At 50.3% G+C, this 14,467-nt stretch overlaps 1 protein-coding gene across 3 annotated transcripts in view; it reads left to right on the top strand.

The window, feature by feature from the left end:
* OSBP2 (oxysterol binding protein 2) overlaps positions 1 to 14,467 on the top strand; it is a 159,597-nt gene that overhangs the window by 22,170 nt on the left and 122,960 nt on the right. Inside the window, exon 1 of one of the 3 annotated variants that reach the window (XM_083717120.1) lies at positions 1,061 to 1,224. The exons of the other annotated variants lie outside the window; for them this stretch is intronic. The gene's annotated coding sequence lies outside the window, so the exon portion shown is untranslated. Of the gene's footprint in view, positions 1 to 1,060; positions 1,225 to 14,467 lie in introns of those variants that run through there. 3 annotated transcript variants of the gene reach the window in all.

Here is a 14,467-nt window from a genome sequence, read left to right on the forward strand (position 1 = left end):
TCGATGCTTGTGGTAGGAGTTTAGTGGGCAGTGTTCGAAATTAGCCAGGCGCATTTTGCACCTAGCTTTCAACCACTTGTGGCCAAGTGAAGATGCCTGGGTGCCAGGATGGTGCCTGACATCTCCACCATATGGGGATCATTGGATCTGGATTGTTTCGACGCATTAATATCCTATCCTATAGTATTCTATCAGTTGTATTTTATCTGTACAATCACAATGAATTTGTTGAACCAAATTGCTTTTTCTGTGTGGCCTGAGCAAGAGTTTGGAATAGGCCAATATATATGGACTGTCCCTGGATCAAGTGACTTTTCTTCTTCAAGTTCTCAAAGCTCCTAACCTAGCTCAAGGTTGTCATCTGAACTAGCCAGGTGTTTAACTGAGAATTGATCACAGTTGGCCCATCCTTAAAAAAAATAAGACTTAGAGTCGTCTTGCCCCCAAATGGCAGCTAGGCATTCTGTTTTGTCAACTGTAACCTTGGTTTAAGGAGCCATTTTGTGTCTATCTTATAAATCTGAGTTTCTAGCACTGGTAGTGAGGATGTTGTGATATCAGCTAAGCTTTCTGTTATATCTCCACTGTTGGAGGCAGTAGGCCTCTGAATACCAGAGGAATCACAAGCGGGGAGAGTGCTGTTGTGCTCAGACCCTGCTTGTGGGTTTCCCACACGTATCTGGGCGGCCACTGTAAAAACAGGATGTTGGACTAGATGAACCATTGGCCTGATCCAGGAGGGCTGTTCTTACAGTGTTATGTTCTGATTCATAGGCAGTCTGGTGCTCAGAACTTGTTTGAGAAGCCACACGGCACAATTTGTTTTCAGAGGTTGTGCCTGCATTTTTCATTTCAGTTGGAGAGAGGGAAACTAGGACATGCATCGCCTGTTGATGTAAGTGTATCTGAGCACCTGGCTTCTCCTCCAAGGCTATTAATCATCCTACTCTGTGGCTCTGGAGACGAAAAGATGCGTTCCATGATGCAGCTTTGCTTGGAGTCCTTGAGGCATCATGTGATGCGGCTTGATCAGAAACACAGCAAAGCACTCTGCCTTGGGTGCGTGGGAGTCTCAGAGAGGCAGCGCTTGGGCTCAAGGCCACTTCGGGTTGCATGCAAGAGAGGGACTGAGAGAATGAGGCCACACCGGAAGTTTCTGATATGCGTAGGACCAATGGAAGAGGAATGACGTATATGTAGTGCAGCTTCCAAGGATGGTATATGGTGGGTCAGATGCTTGCCGAGTGTCTTCAGAAACTGCATTATTAGGACAGTAACAGAATCACAAAATCTACTCTCTTCTGTAGGACGTGAGATTTCTAGAAGTCCTGAGATGTTTTGCTGGCTGTGGGCTGATGGGAGTTGTAGTCCAAAACATCTGGAGGGCAGTGTTCACAAACTCCCATTGTTCTAGGTGCATTTTACGATAGGGAATTTCATTAGCGTGAGCAGTTTCTGAGTTCTGGGTGCGGTACTATGCCTAAAATTTCAGATGAAAACTGCAGAGTGGAAGGAAAGGAGGACCTTTTTCTGCCTCCCCACTTACATCTACTCTCTGAAGACTGGTGAAGAGACCTTCTTAAGAATATTAAGGGGGTGGGCAGGGGAAGGACTAGACCAGGGGTGACCAACTCCCAAGAGACTGTGATCTACTTTCTGAATTAAAATCTGGCAGTGATCTACCCCCGTTTTTTGGGGGTTCAGCTCAAAGTTGTTGAGTTTTATAGGGGGAGGAAAGCCCCGTGTTTTAGGGGTTCAGCTTTCAGCTCAAAGTTGTTGAGCTTTTTGGGGGGAGTCAAAGTTTTTGAGCTTCTGAGCCAGTGATCTACCACAGACGTCCATTGATCTACCAGTAGATCACGATCTACCTGTTGGACGTGCGTGGACTAGACTATGGGGAAAATGAACATAATATTTAAGCTGCAGTTCCTTCGTTTTCAGCTTTGTATTCTTGTTATAAAAAAACATGCCTAGACATTCCATTGCTGTGGTTATAACCTAGATTTATGGTGCCATTTAGCACCTAGCTTTCATATCTCAGTTTCTAACACTGCTGGTGGGTTCTAAATTGGTGAAGGCTTCTTTAGGGGGAATAGCAGTGTGGGGTGACGTCCACCTGCATCAACTCTAGGCTGGGTTTCAAGCAGCCTTCAAGGGATCAGTGTTAGAAATTAGCCGGGTTCTAGGCGCATTTTGCACCTGTCTGTCAACCACTTGCAGCCAAGTGAAGATGCCTGGGCGCCAGGATGGCTGCTGACATCTCCACCATCTGGAGGTGCGTGCCTTCAGATCATTGGATCTTGACTGTTTGCGCACACTAATACCACATCCTGTAGAATTCTGTCAGTTGTATTTTATCCGCACAATTGGAATGAATTTCAAGAAACAAAATGCTTTTTCTGTGCAGCCTGAGCGGGAGCAGTCACCATTAAAAAATAGAGGTGTGAGTAGGTTAGTACAGGATATTTGTGGACTGTCCCTGGACCAAGTGTCTTTAATTCTTTAAGTTCTCAAAGTTCTTAAGTAATCTATGCTAGGCACATGTTTAACTGAGAATCAGTCACAGTCAGAAAAATAAGACTTTGGAGCCATCCTACCACAAAATGGCAACAAGGCATTCTGCTTTAGCAACTGTAACCTTGGTTTAAGTAGCCATTTAGTGCCTAGCTAGCTTATATATTAGAGTTTCTAACACGGTTAGCGATGTACATGTTCTGCTCTTGAACTGTTTTGTACTGTACAAGGGAAATGGTGTTGTACAATAGATTCTGCAATCTGTTGCTCAATAAGTTTCCGCTACTGCAGCAGTTGTGCTGGATTTTTCGGCAGAATGTTAAAACTCACTCATCTGCTAGTACATGACACTGGTCTCTAGGAAATTTAAGAACCCAAATAAAATTTGACCCTTAAAACACACACACGGCATATAGCCAGCTTCCTTGTAGGGTGGAGTTGCAAATCCTTTTTACATTCTTTAATGAATCAACTATATTGGCTTCAGAACAGCTTCGTAGACATCGGAAACAGATGAGATCACTTCCCCAAACTTGAGAATCAGCAAAATACAGCATCTATCATACATTGGTGTAAACATCGAAAAGGTATTCACGTTTAAAAACAAGGTGAATCTTGGGGGGAAAGGCCCCATTGCTCTGGCCCAAACGCAACAAGCAAGCATTGGTGACTAGACAGACAAGTCATTAAGGGTATCTGGTAATTATACCTCACTGTTGTGACCAGAAGATATGTGCAAGTGGTTGCAGTCACCCATTTCATACAACACTTACTCTTTGGGATGCCTTCTTGACAAGGTTTGAAATTAGCAGGGCGCCAGGTGCATTTTGTGCCTAAAGATTCTCCATTTGCGAGCACCTCAAAAAGTCTGGGTGCCATTTTTGCACCTGGCTGACACTCAAGGATTACTGAAATGTATGTGCTTCGAAGCCTCAAAGTATATGCTAAAGATAGACAATATGTTAAGGAGTTTAACAATAAAGAGCGAGAGTGTTTTGAAAATTGAAGTACGGTACCAATATTTTTTATTGTAAACACCAAATTAAACATGTATTAACAATTTCTGTTAAAAGTGTGATATTCATAATGTGTCACTTATGTGAATTGCATATTCGTTTATGCTTATCAAAATAATAAAAAGAAAGTTTTGCTGACACCCCCTCACCAAATGATGACTAGACATTCTGTTCTGGCACCCACAATCCAAGTCCCAGAAGCCATTTGGCTCCTAGCTTTTCTATCCCAGTTTCTAACAATGCTTACTGATTTCATTATGGTGTCAAGGTCACCCTGAACCTTTTGGAGACAGTATGTCCTCAGGACTAAATGAGTCTTGGAATCATGTGCTACCAGTCACAGTGATTCAGTGGACAATTCTGTCCCTTTTAATTTTTCTACTTCTTTTGACTTTGTGTCCTCTTTGATGTACTGTAGCATGTGCTTCTATGCTCAAGAGATAAGTGTCCCACTGGTTTTCTCCATCCTAATAGGCTTCCATTATCCTAGCAGTGCACACTTCCAGACCAATTCCATTCTGCAGGTGGGATTAAACTGTAGTCCAGCAAATTCAGGTTACAGAACATGAATTTGGTGCTCTTGTGCAACAAACATGTTTCCAAAAATAAGAAGCCAAAACAAAAAATCAGTAAGGTATAACTTCTCTGCAAAATAAAATTGAAATGCCTGCTCAGACAGGGTTGGGAAGTGACCTTAATTAATCTTTTCAACCAAACATGCTCCTATAAGGTTTCAGCTTATATCTGAGGTGGCAATTAACAATGTATGGAGTTCTTCACACAATTTTTACATAACCAAGTGATAAACATTAGGTGTTTAAAACAGTGTTCCATGTGTATTTTGGAGAAGCATTCTTTTCTCAATTCCTTATTTAGATGCCCTCTTGCTAACATCCTTCTGTTTGTTAATACCAGCAAAAATGACCGAAGGTTGGTGTTCAGTTCTAGCATTATCTTTGTATGTGTTTGTTTCTGTGTGTGTGTGTGTGTGTGTGTGTGTGCCTACATAGTAATCCAGGACTGTCTCTCCCCTACTCCCTCCGTGCATGCTTCTTAAGGATTATCTCATATCTGAGACTGGAAACTTGCCCATGTATTTTTGTTATTCAGTTGTTGAGATGCTAACACTGAGTAGGAAAATCTGTCGAGATACTGGGCTATTCACTGCTGAAGGGCACCTTTACGGCTCTGTGCATAGCAGTAGATGGGAAGTGTCTGCTGAGAGCACTCTGGGAGTGTCTGCGTGCAAGTAGGGAAAATAGATTTCCATGTTATCTTTAAAAGTGATCATTAAAAAAAGAAATCTCCCTTTAAAAAATAATCCCTTTTTGAGAGCAAAGGAGCTGGTCAACATACTCTGGAATGCAGTCTAGCTGTTTTGATTTGTTGAAGTTATCCTCTGGGAATGTGCATGTGTCTGGAAGTAATTCACGAATGACTGATTTCCAAGCAAAGTCTTGAGCAAGACACGTGCAGCTTGCTGAGCACTGCGATCCACATTGGCAGCATTGTGAGCTGTGCTCATTCTGTTTGTTCCAAGTTACTTCGCCTTTGAAACGCAAGTTATCTGGGTAACTTAAAATAAAATGTTAGAAACTTCTTAAAACAGCTAATCCATTAAAATAAGCTAAAAAAAACTGCAAGTTGCTGTTTAATTGAGATTAAACCGGCCAGCGTGCTAAAACATTTAAACGTCTGGTAAAATAAAGCAGGTTTTGCTTGATGCTGGAAAATGCATTGGAGCAGGTGAGCTTCTTGGGGAGAGCATTTTGGAACTGGGGTGCCACTAGTTGGGAAGGCCTTATTTCCAGTAGCACCTGCACCACACCTGGGAGGACAGGGAAACCCAGAGAAAGACCTTTGAGGATCTCAAAGGATAGCAGAGGCACATAAGGAGATGGGTACTTTGGCCCCAACACACTAAGAGTTTGTAAGTCAGGACCAGAACTTTGAACTGCTCAAAGCAGCTGATCCCAGTACAATCGTACCTTGGTTCTAGAACAGAATGTCCGTTTGACTCCCGGAACAGTTCGAAAACCAAGGCGTGGCTTCTGATTGGCTACAGGACACTCCTGTAGTCAATCAGAAGCTGTGCCGGACATTTGGCTTCCAAAAAGCGTTTGAAAACAATCACTGGGTTTTGATCGTTTGGGAGCCGATTTGTTCGGGAGCCAAGGCGTTTGAGATCCAAGGTATGACTGTAGCAGCCGTATTATGAAATAATTGCAGTTTTCTGCATATCTTCCTTGCAGGTTTACATTTGCATATGGTTTCCATGAATATGGCTTCAGATGCCAAACGGAAGCTGGTGGGTGGGTTGGATTCACTTAGCCATCTGGATGGGCACCTGGGACTGTGCAACCTGCACTTATATTTAGCAGCTTCTTAGCTGTTGGGATTTTACATCTTCATTTCTGATAATTTTGCATTTGCTTCGGTTGCAGCAAAACCGTGATGCCTTTAGTGAAAATAACCAGGAAGGACTTAAGCAGCCCTACTGTCAGGACTGCCGCTAGGTCCCAGCTCACAGAGGACCAACGCCCAGTGGATGTTATATACAAAAGTCTTTATTAAAGTTTAGTTTCCATTTCCAAGCTCTGGGCGCGCAGACCCACGTCTTGACGCTAGACCGGCTAAGTCCCCTCTGACTCACTGCTCCACCCACACCAGTTTAAGATTCTAGCCCGGCTCCACCTCTTGCGCTGCTCTTTCCTGCGCTGGGTCCTTCTGCCCTCTGGGGTTCCCTCCTTCCTGGACTCCTCTGACGCTGAACCTCCTGAGTCTTGCCCCTCCCTCCGGCGGGCTTTAGGACCTGGCTCCCTTCCCGGGCTCCCCGCTGTGCCGCGCTCCTGTACATTTGAACTTGGCGCGCGCGCCCAGCCGGTGACTTTCCTTCTGACCGTTTCCCCGCTTCCTGATGTGGGTGTTGCCAAACCTGACTCCTCTCCTCCCTCTGGTGGTGAGGACACTGGTCCCGACTCCTGGGACTCCCCCTCCCCACTGCGCTCTGGTGGAGACACTGGTCCTGATCTCCAGCTGCTGCTCAGGGACTCCCCGCTGGCCCCTTCCTCCTGGGGCTTCCCCCCTGGACCCCCCTTCGCTCTGGCCACCGGCGCTCCCTTCTGTGAGTCCTCCGATTCGCTAGAGAGGCTTGTGGAATATCTCTGGCCACTGTCACTGCCTGCGCCCCCCTCGTACTCCTCCTCCTCACTCTCCATTTGCTCCCCCTCCTGTGTCTCTCCTTCTGAACCCCTGACATCCATCCCCCCTCGAAGCCCCCCCTTCCCCCCTCCCCCTCTTCAGGTGCGGGTTCCGGGTGCTCTAGAGTTGTCGGGGTGAGTTCAGGATACAGTTCGTCCCCCGAGGCGTGCAGCCATCGTGAGAAGTCCGGAAAGTCCTCCATGGGCTCGTCGACTGCGATTCCCTCCGCTTCCATCTCCTGGGCGGTGTGTTCGAAATCTGAGGCCGCCCCCAAAGCACTCACAACCCCTTCTCCCCCTGTCGCCTGAGGTGCCGCCACTTCGCAGGGTCGCTCCGGCACGTCTCTGCGCCATCCCACTTCGGGTTGGTCCTCCCACCAATAAGATCCCCCCGTGCCAAAACCTGAGAGCGATCCCTCTGGGGAGCTGCCTCCCGGAGCCGAGTCCTCTGCTGACGAGAAACCCCGGAAAGTGCTGGCCGAGAGTGTGGGTGTGAACAGACAATCATCGAAAAAGCCCGCCGGCATAGGCTTGTGTGGGAAAAGTGTATGGAATTCTTCCTTGAGCAACTGCTCCTCCAATGTGTAATCCGGCACCCACCTGTTGGCGCTGGCCGGGGTGTCCTCTGTGGCGAGAAGATATTCAATCCCGTCCTCCCCCCACCTTGAGTCTAAAATCTCAGTGGCTTCGTTGAGTGGCCCCCTCCTCGGCGACCCCCCCTTTTTGGGCGCTTCCCTGAGCGGGTCTGGCGCTGTCCCTGGTGCCTGAAACCTGTGGGGCTCTTTGTAGGGTGTGAGCACTGATCTATGAAAGACTGGGTGCATTCTGGACCCCTCCGGGAGTGTTAAACGGAAGGCCACTGGGTTGATCTGCGCCTCTACTTGGTAAGGCCCTAACTGCTTGTGCCCGAGCTTCTTCTTGGCCAACGATCTGGCCGGAACTGCCTGGGCTGCTAACCAGACCCAGTCTCCTACCCGGATATCTTCCCCAACCCTCCTGTGTCGGTCTGCCTGCACTTTGTAAACCTGTTTCGCCATCTCTAACTGCCTCCTGAGCTGCTCGTGGATTTCCTGCAACTCCGCTGCCACTGCCTCTGCTCCCTGCGGCTCCCCCACCCTCACTTTCTCCAAACCCGGGAAGGTTCTGGGATGCCACCCATTGTTGGCGAAAAACGGTGTCACCCCCGTGGACACGTGTTTCGTGTTGTTGTAGGCGAACTCGGCTAGCGGTAGGTAGTCCACCCAGGTCGAGGGCTGCTGGTTCGCGTAGCATCTCAGGTACTGCTGCATGATGGCGTTGACTCTCTCCGCCTGTCCGTTAGTCTGCGGGTGTCGTGCCGACGCCAGGCTGACCTTGACGTTCAGGAAACCCATCAGCTTTTGCCAGAAGTTGGATATGAACTGGCGCCCCCTGTCGGACAGGATGGACCGTGGTAGGCCGTGCACCTTGAACACGTGGTCTATAAACAGCTTGGCGGTCTGCTCGGCTGTGGCCACCTTCGCGCAAGGAATGAAGTGGGCCATCTTGGTGAACAAGTCTACTACCACGAGTACTGCTGTCTTGCCTCTCGAGCTGGGCAGATCCGTGACAAAGTCCAGGGCCACCCTCTCCCACGGCTCGAACGGTGTCTGTAGCGGTTCCAAGAGGCCCGCCTGCGGCTGGTGTACTGGTTTGGCCCTTTGGCAGGTGTCGCACCTCCTGACGTATTCCGCGACATCCCCCCTCATCTTGGGCCACCAAAAGTCTCTGGCCACTAGGTCCACCGTCTTCTCCTTGCCGAAGTGTCCCGCGCTGGGCGCGTCGTGCAGCTGTTGCAGGACCCTCGCGCGGAGGTTGTCTCCCGGCACGTAGAGGGCTCCTTTGCGGATGAGCAGGCCGTCGCGTATTTGGAATTCGTCGTCCCTCGCCGTTCTGCTACACACCTCCTCCATCTTGGCTCGCGCGAAGGAGTCCGTCTGCAGCGCGCGACGCACCGCGTCCAGGTCCACCGTGGCTGACGCGCATGCCCACGCCTTGGGTGCGAAAATATGCTTGGCCGGCGCCTCTTCTTCGAGATACTGCGGTTTCCTGGACAGCGCGTCCGCCATGATGTTGTTGTTTCCAGGGATGTATTCTATTCTGAAGTCGAAATCTGCAAAGAACTCCGCCCAGCGGATGTGTCTCTGTTCAGGAACCTTGCCGTGCGCCAGTACTCCAAGTTCTTATGGTCTGTACGGACCTGTACCGTGTGTTTGGCCCCGACGAGGAAATGCCGCCACGCCTTGAAGGCTGCATGTATGGCCAGTAACTCCCTGTCCCAGATGGTGTAGTTCTGCTCCGACTTGCTGAGTTTCCTGGAGTAGAAAGCGCACGGCCTCCAGTCCCCCTGGTGGGTTTGCTGCAACAGGACGGCCCCCACGGCCCTGTCTGACGCGTCCGTCTCCACTCTCATGGGCCTGCTGGGGTTCACGTGTAGCAGGTGTTCCTCGGACGCGAAGAGGTGCTTGAGCTTCTGAAAGGACTGCTCTGCCTGCTCCGTCCAGATGAACTTCTTCTTCTTGGAACTGAGGGTGTCAGTGATGGCCGCTGTCTGCATGGCGAAACCCTTGATGAACTTGCGATAAAAGTTGGCAAAGCCGACAAACCTCTGGACTTCCTTTCGATTGCGTGGGCTCTTCCAGTCCAGCACTGCCCGTACCTTGGTACTGTCCATGGCGAGTCCCTTGTCGGACAGTTTGTAGCCCAGGAAGTCCACCTCCGTCTTGTCGAACTGGCACTTCTCCAGCTTGGCGTAAAGCCGGTGCTCCCGCAGCCGCTGCAGGACTTCCCTGACATCTCTCTCGTGAGCCTCCGGTGACTCCGAGAAGATGAGGATGTCGTCCAGGAAGCAGACGCACTTCTTGTAGAGAAGACCCGCCAAGACATGATGCATGAATGCTTGAAAACAGTGGGAGCCATTTTGTAATCCAAAAGGCATAACTCTATATTCATAGGTGCCCAACGGCGTAAACATGGCCGTTTTCCACTCGTCACCTTCCCTCACGCGAATGAGATTGTACGCTCCGCGCAGATCCAACTTGGTAAAGATGCAACCCTTCCTCACCGTCGCCAGCAGGTCATCGATCTTGGGCATAGGGAAGGCTGAGGGCTTAGTTTTCGCATTTAAGACGCGGTAATCAACTACAAGCCTCTTTTGGGGCGTGTCCCGCTTCTTTACAAAGAATACAGGGCTGCCCCCCACCGCCTTGGACTCTCGGATGAATCCCCGCTTCAAGTTGTGATCTATGAACTCCCTGAGCTCCTGCAATTCATCCTCAGACATGGAATACAGCTTCCCCGTTGGGAGCGTCGCCCCCGGCAGGAGGTCAATCTTGCAGTCGTAGGGTCTTTGGGAGGCAGCTTGTCCGCTTCCTTCTCGCAGAAGACCTCCAAAAACTCTTTGTACTTGTTGGGTACCGCTTGCAACATGCTAAGTGCAGCTGTGGTCCGTCTTCATGCCCCTCATCTTCTTGGTTAACGAGGATGCAGTGTTCTGCGCAGTAGGAGGAGCCGAAGGTCAGTTGACGCTGGTACCATGCCAATGCCGGGCTGTGCCTGTCCAGCCAACTCATGCCCAACACAATGGGCGTGTCTGACAGGCGGGTGACGTTGAAGCTGATGACTTCGCGGTGATTACCAATGCGCATCACCATTGGCGGCGTCTGCTGCAGCACTTGCCCTCCCAGTAGCTCCCTGCCGTCCACCGTGACGACGTTCAGAGGTACCGTCGCTGGCAGAAGGGCTATGCCATGTTGCTGGATGAAGTCCATGCCTATAAAATCTGCATTGCTCCCAGAGTCAATCGTAATGGGGATCTCTACAGTGAGCCCATTGGGAAGTTGAAGGGATGCGGTGAGCTGCACTACTGGTTTGGGTGGGAGGGGGTCTGTGGGCTGTAACCTTACTGGGGATTGCTTCACTGACTTGTCTGGCTGGCCCCCAGTGACTCCATTTCCAGCCAGACAGTGGAGTTTTCCTGCTGTGATTCACTCTGCTGAACTGCTTCTGTTACTGTCGCTGCGGCTGCAGTGTGCTTGTGAAACCGCTGGAGACACTCTTTCGCCATGTGCTGAGCACTGTCGCAGATGTAGCACTTCCTGGTCCCTCTAGGAGGCTTCATTTTGACTGCTCCCGGCGTTAGGGCTCCGGCTGTGGACTGAGCCTTAGCACCACCTATCTCCATCGGCTCCTCTCCTCCTCCCAGCGGAGGCATGGATCGAGCGCGCGCCGCTTCCTTGGGAAAGGGGGGTGGTGCTTTCGTTGGCGTGCGGCCCCAATGCCCCTCCTCTTTGTCCCAAGAGCGTCCTTCCAGCCTAACCCCAATGGTGAGTGCCCTCTCCACAATGTCCTTGGTGGTTTGGGGTCTCTCCCCCCTTGCAATTTCGTCTTTCACAGCTCCGTCCAGCCCCTCCCAGAACAGATCTCTGACGGCAGGCGAATCTCTCTCCCACCCCAGTGCGTTCACCAATGCAAAAAAAAGGTAGTGATATTGCCTTACAGTGGCTCTACCTTGTCTTAGTCCGTGAATCTGTTTCCTAGCGATATCCACATCAATCTCAGACAAAAAACACGCATCCATCACTTTAAGGAAGGCACCCGCATCTTGTAGGGCTGGATCCTTATCTCTCCAGAGATTGCGCAGCCACGTTTTCGCCTCTCCCCGTAAATGCGAAACAATAAATCCCACTCTTTCTTCCTCATTTTTAAAGTCCTTGTCAAGTAGCTGCAGTGCATATAGTACATCTGCTCTGAAGTTAGGATCCTCCTGCAGGTCCCCATTGAAGTGAGACACAAGGCTCCCTCCTCTGTTCCCCAGCCCAATCCCTTCTGGTCTGGCGGCCGGTAGCCTCTGTGTAGTTAGCACTTCTAACCTGGTTTGCAGATCCTGGCAGGTAACAGCTGCTTCCTGCTCCTTTTTTCTGGACGCCGCAATTTCAGCAGTCAGCTGCGTCACTGCGTTTTGCAGACTCGCTATCTTCTCTTCGGTAGTCATTTCCCTGGTTTTCGTGAGCTCGCGAAGCACCAATCTTCACCCCTCGCTGCTTTCCCACACTCCACGAGGTTGTAGAATTGGTGGACAAGAGGAGAGGGGACTTACTGTCAGGACTGCCGCTAGGTCCCAGCTCACAGAGGACCAACGCCCAGTGGATGTTATATACAAAAGTCTTTATTAAAGTTTAGTTTCCATTTCCAAGCTCTGGGCGCGCAGACCCACGTCTTGACGCTAGACCGGCTAAGTCCCCTCTGACTCACTGCTCCACCCACACCAGTTTAAGATTCTAGCCCGGCTCCACCTCTTGCGCTGCTCTTTCCTGCGCTGGGTCCTTCTGCCCTCTGGGGTTCCCTCCTTCCTGGACTCCTCTGACGCTGAACCTCCTGAGTCTTGCCCCTCCCTCCGGCGGGCTTTAGGACCTGGCTCCCTTCCCGGGCTCCCCGCTGTGCCGCGCTCCTGTACATTTGAACTTGGCGCGCGCGCCCAGCCGGTGACTTTCCTTCTGACCGTTTCCCCGCTTCCTGATGTGGGTGTTGCCAAACCTGACTCCTCTCCTCCCTCTGGTGGTGAGGACACTGGTCCCGACTCCTGGGACTCCCCCTCCCCACTGCGCTCTGGTGGAGACGCTGGTCCTGATCTCCAGCTGCTGCTCAGGGACTCCCCGCTGGCCCCTTCCTCCTGGGGCTTCCCCCCTGGACCCCCCTTCGCTCTGGCCACCGGCGCTCCCTTCTGTGAGTCCTCCGATTCGCTAGAGAGGCTTGTGGAATAACTCTGGCCACTGTCACTGCCTGCGCCCCCCTCGTACTCCTCCTCCTCACTCTCCATTTGCTCCCCCTCCTGTGTCTCTCCTTCTGAACCCCTGACACCTACAGAGGCAGGAAATTGCGCACGGCACGGCTTAGGCTCTGCTTAGCTGAGTTGGTAGAGCAACTTCCATTCAGAAAGTCCCAAATTCAGTTCCCAATGGCATCTCCATGCAGGGCTGGGAATGTGCTGTCTTGAAACCCTGGAGAGTCGCTGCCAGTCAGGGTAGACAGTACAGAGTGAGATAGAAGCGGGTTGCATAAATGTTCCAAGTGCGCCAGAATACAGTTGAATCATCCCTGTAAAATAGTGACAATCTGGAAGCTACCCAGACATAGGAAATAGGCTTGTTTTTGTCTTCCTTCTTAATATCTTTGTCAGAGTGTACTCAGAAAAGGGCAACCAAAATGCTCAAGGGGGTGGCACAGCTCCCCTATGAGGAAAGGTTAGGGAACTATGGAATTTGCTTCCACAGGAAGTGTCAGGGGACTGCCATCAGAACGGGTGGGAGGCAGAGGAATACAGAGAGCCTCCCATGCTTCTGAGGAGCAGCTCCTTGTCCAACAGTGGGGAAAGCCATACCTTCAGTGGAGCAGAGGGGGAAGGGGAAAGCCAAGCGAGGAGAGGGCTCGAAGATGCTACTGAGAGCCCAAGCTCCTCACCACTCCGGCCAGGCAGGAAACAGGCACGCCGTTTCCGTCGCCCAGTTTGCGCATAGGGGTGAAACGTAAGGAAGGGAGGCGGAGATTTGGGGTGTCTAAGTTATTATGCTGGGGCAGGGGGACCAGAAGAGGCCACTCCCGGAACCTGCAAGTGACTGAGACGGACATGAACTTTCTGGTTCTGCACTGTAAATAGTTTGCACAAATAAAAACCTGGTAAAGACAGGTCGGAGTCCTGCCTGGTTACTCGTGAGCAACCACCTGACAGGAAGTAATGACAGCCACCAACTTGGATGGGTTTAAAAAGGATTCATGGAGTTTAAAGCTCTCAGTAGTTACTTGCTAGAATGACTGCCTTCAGTCTCTGCTGTTGGAGGTCCAAATGCCAGCTGCTGGGAATGGGAGTGGGGGTGGGGAGAGTGTTGTTACACTTCCCACGGGCATCTGGATGACCACTGTGAGAACAGGATGCTGGACTAGGTGGGCCTTTGTCCTGACCCAGCAAGGCTGCACTTATGTTCTTAGGTATAAATCTAATAATTAGATTTTGAAACTGCGGCAGGGGCTGATTTGTTTTTAATATCTGTGCAGTACCCAGAACACTTTGGACTCTTCATACAGCAGGATTAGAATAATATGCAGCAATACTAGTTTATGCGGAGAAAAAGACCACTTTCCTCACAGTCTCACCGTTTTCACACGCCCAGGGATTTCCAAAACTCAACCTTGTGGTTTTTTGTTTTTGTTTCTGCAGCCTTAAGTATGACTACTGCTGGGAAATTATAGTCTTCCTGCTGTCAAACCTTCCAGCTATTTTTGAGGCTTAGGGACCCCACAGCAAAGTAAACAGGCTCCTACTCTTTGAATGGGCTTGTAGCAGACAGAGCTGAGTTTCCGGATAATTCTGTTTGTTCTTTGACAACTTATTGGCAAATATATGTCCTTTGCAACAGGACAACAGGTACGCAGGACAATTGAAACATTTTCACAAGGAGCTTAGACTTCTTGCTTGCTTGAGGGAGAATGTGTCTCTTTTGATATATAACATTGTCAGTTGGCATTACTTAAGGCACACCCACTACTGTAGTTTCGTCTGTCAAGGCTAAAACACTCGGTTTCATCCAATTTGTCATACACAGGTGACTCTTTAGCAGATGCACAGCAGCCTTCACCAAGGTGGTGTGCTCCAGATGTTTGGACTACAACTCTGTAGTGCATAGCTGCCTGGGGCTGATGGGGGTTGTTGTCCAGAACATCTGG

The sequence above is a fragment of the Podarcis gaigeae genome (genome assembly GCF_964106915.1).
Source record: "Podarcis gaigeae genome assembly, chromosome: 16".
NCBI classification, from domain to species: Eukaryota; Metazoa; Chordata; class Lepidosauria; order Squamata; family Lacertidae; genus Podarcis; species Podarcis gaigeae.